Below are 3,251 nucleotides of genomic sequence, written 5' to 3'. Positions count from 1 at the left end.
AAAACTACCTACCTTATAGCCCATATCTGGCAGCGCCCAGCATCCCTTCCCAAACTGCAGAAAAAGGTCTACGGAAAAAATATTTTTGCTTATGTGGCCACGAGCAATGCGTTCTTCGGATATTGAGGAGCCAAGCATAACGGCTTTCTAGGAAGAGCGTAAAAATTTTAGGCTCAAGGTGCCCGAAATTCGCTGTGTTGCAAAGAAAATAGACCTAATAGTCACAGAGTAAACAAGCGAATTGGGCAAGTTCGAACATACTGATCACGATCAACACGCAAAAAGAACAAGAAAACAAAGCGACACAAGCGCTATGTAACAACTTAAAGTTTAATGAAAGAAGGTGCCCATTAATTATAACACAAACGTTGGCAAGCATGAGAGTGGACAAAGGAGAGCAGAAAAAGCGGGCCACTGTCAGTTCTGAAGGTTGCTCTATAAGGCACTCTAAGCGTTTCACTGACTGTGCGAGCGCAGTGGTGTACTCCAACCCTTTGCCATGCAGGTGCATGTACAGGACGTTGCCTGAATGTCCGTCCAAAGGAGAACTTTAGCGCGTTGCAAGGTACACCTTCTACGCATCTTGCCCCCCATTGCTAACAGTGCGGCTACGCAGCTGAGTTTAATGAAACCACTATATACTGAAGCGTATGAAATAATGAAAGTAGGAGACAGGTGCACGAGCCACAAGTCAATCGCTCTAACAGATTTTCAGATTGGGTATCTACAGCATACTTGATTGCGTGCTTGATGGGGAGGTTCAAGGTTTTCTTTTATGCCTTTATGTTGTATGTATAGGACACGCTTCTTTCATTAAACTTTCAGTTGTCAGACAGCGCTTGTGTCGTGTACTTTCTTTTGTATTTCGTTCTGCTTGTGCGCTAATCATGAAGAGTCAAAGAGTAGTTTCATTTCTACCGATTTTATCAGTTGAAGTTGGACACTGCGTAAAATTCGAAGACAGCGCGCGATGGCAGTTCCGAGTCATAACATATTACTTGCTTTTTTTGTGGCACACAGTACTTTTGTAGAATCTATTAGACTTGCTGAAATCAAGAGATATTCACAGACTGGGCAAACATCTTTCGCATGCTTCATGCGGCTGAAACGTATTATGCAATAAAAGCTGACTTAGAGTGAACACTAGTAGCCGAAGGTAAACTTAGTGAATATTTTTGTGGCATCATTTTGAAAGATTCATAAGTGCCAAGGTGAATAACGAGTCAAACATATGTTGAGCGTTCAGGTACTACCGTTAAAAGTATTCTTAAAATTTCGTCTCGAACAACGTGATGGCGTGAACCATGTGCGCACCATATCCAACTGAACAAACTTTTACCAACTTCAGTTCTTCGATTACAAAATATTGCCGCCGGGATGCCAATGATTTGATTTATAAGTTCATTCAATTAAGAAAACGGACACGCAAAAACACTTGAAGCAACTAAACACAACAAAACGTACTTTAAGAAGGTGGATCTACCATACCGCGGTGGTCTATTGGCTAAGGTACTCGGCTCGTGGGATGGAACCCGCAGCTCGTGGGATGGAATTTCGGCTAAGGTGGCTGCATTTCCGATGGAGGCGAAAGTGTTGTAGGCCCATGTGCTCAGATTTGGGTGCACGTGAAAGAACCCCAAGTGGTCGAAATTTCCGGAGCTCTCCGCTACCGCATCTCTCATAATTATATCAAGGTTTTGGAACGGTAAACCCCGCAAATCACTCCAAATTGGATTTTATTATACACTTTTAGAAATATTCCGTTTGAAAAGACAGAAAAATTGTCATATTCCTTCCAGATTGTTTATCAGGTCAATAAAACGCTCTGGGCTGTCCGCCTGTTTCACAAAATAATGCAGTATGTTTTTTATATTAATTCTGTGTATTATTTAATTCTTTTGTTATTCTTTCTTATTCATAACTACATGTTATGACATCAATCGCCAAGACAGAACTCGTGCTATACTAATTAACAACAAACACTACGAAATTTATTCTTCTACTCAATTTGTAGCATTGACAACTTCTTTCGCATTTACCGTGCCATCATTCTTAAACTTCAACATTTGTGCTTGTTTTCTCAAATGTGTCGCTTGTCTCAAAGCGCTACATATACTGATCGGTGCTCACATCTAAGTTCATACAAAGCAGTGAGAAAAGGAGTCTCAATTTCAGTCTTATTTCATTTGTGCAGTTTTCTGCGCAATACCATGTTTATATACGTAGTCAATCTTCAGCCTTGCCGCGCTGGACGGAGGAAGACGAGAAAGCTGACCGGCGACTGGTGTCCCTATTATCGTTTGCCGTGTACCACCTCTTAATTTCTACTTAAACAGGTTTGGTCTGGTGCCATCCCCTCTGTGCTCAAGCTGTAACGAACCTGAACATATCGACCATTTTCTTATCACATGTCACTGTTTCAAAAATCAAAGAAAAAACTGCTTCGAAATTTTATTAAAAAAAACAGGAATATCACTGAACACTCCCAATATTTTGTCTTTTGGGGCAACTTCATTGGGAAACAGCGACAAGAACATCTGCGGGGCTCTCTGCGAATTCATATATAACACGAAAAAATTACCTTGCTGTGTCAGCGATCAGCTCTCGAATTTTACTAGCCACACTACCACTTATTATTTAGCTGATACACTGCAATGGTTCAACTTTCAGGAGAATTTCCTATAACGATTCCACCTCAGATATTCAACAAATTTTAATATTTCTCTCCCCCCCTTTTTTATTTTTTTACATTGCGCCAAATTAATTTCGCAGTCAAAACACAGTAATCATATTCTCCTAGTTTAGAAAATCTAGAGGTATTGACTTGCATTAACCACCGGCTTCTTGGTCAATCCCCCTTAGTGGGTGAGAGCCACAAAAGAAAGGAACAAGCAAGCAAGCAATTATCGTTTGGAGCCAGTCAGTTGGGTGTGGGCAACAGTGCTATTCTGTCAGGGCTACGTAAATTCATTCCGGCAACCGAAAGGATACGCTGCTAGTGGTACTGCCAGATATATTCAATTCTTTGTCCCCCTCCCTCATTCTTGTTATTTTTTATATATTTTGGTTTATCGCATTATTCTGCACTTTTTCACGTTTTTTTTATGAACATTGTTATTGTTCCTATCTAATTTCTCTTTCTTTTTTTTCGTAAGCGTTGTAAAAAAATATCTATTATGAGGTACAGTGTGGTCAATCCCCCAATGTGGGTATGACCCAAGATATCCTAGGCGACAAGACAAGACAAGAGT

This window comes from Rhipicephalus microplus, chromosome 6 (assembly GCF_043290135.1).
Source record: "Rhipicephalus microplus isolate Deutch F79 chromosome 6, USDA_Rmic, whole genome shotgun sequence".
Taxonomy (NCBI): domain Eukaryota; kingdom Metazoa; phylum Arthropoda; class Arachnida; order Ixodida; family Ixodidae; genus Rhipicephalus; species Rhipicephalus microplus.
This window is presented reverse-complemented; position numbering follows the sequence as displayed.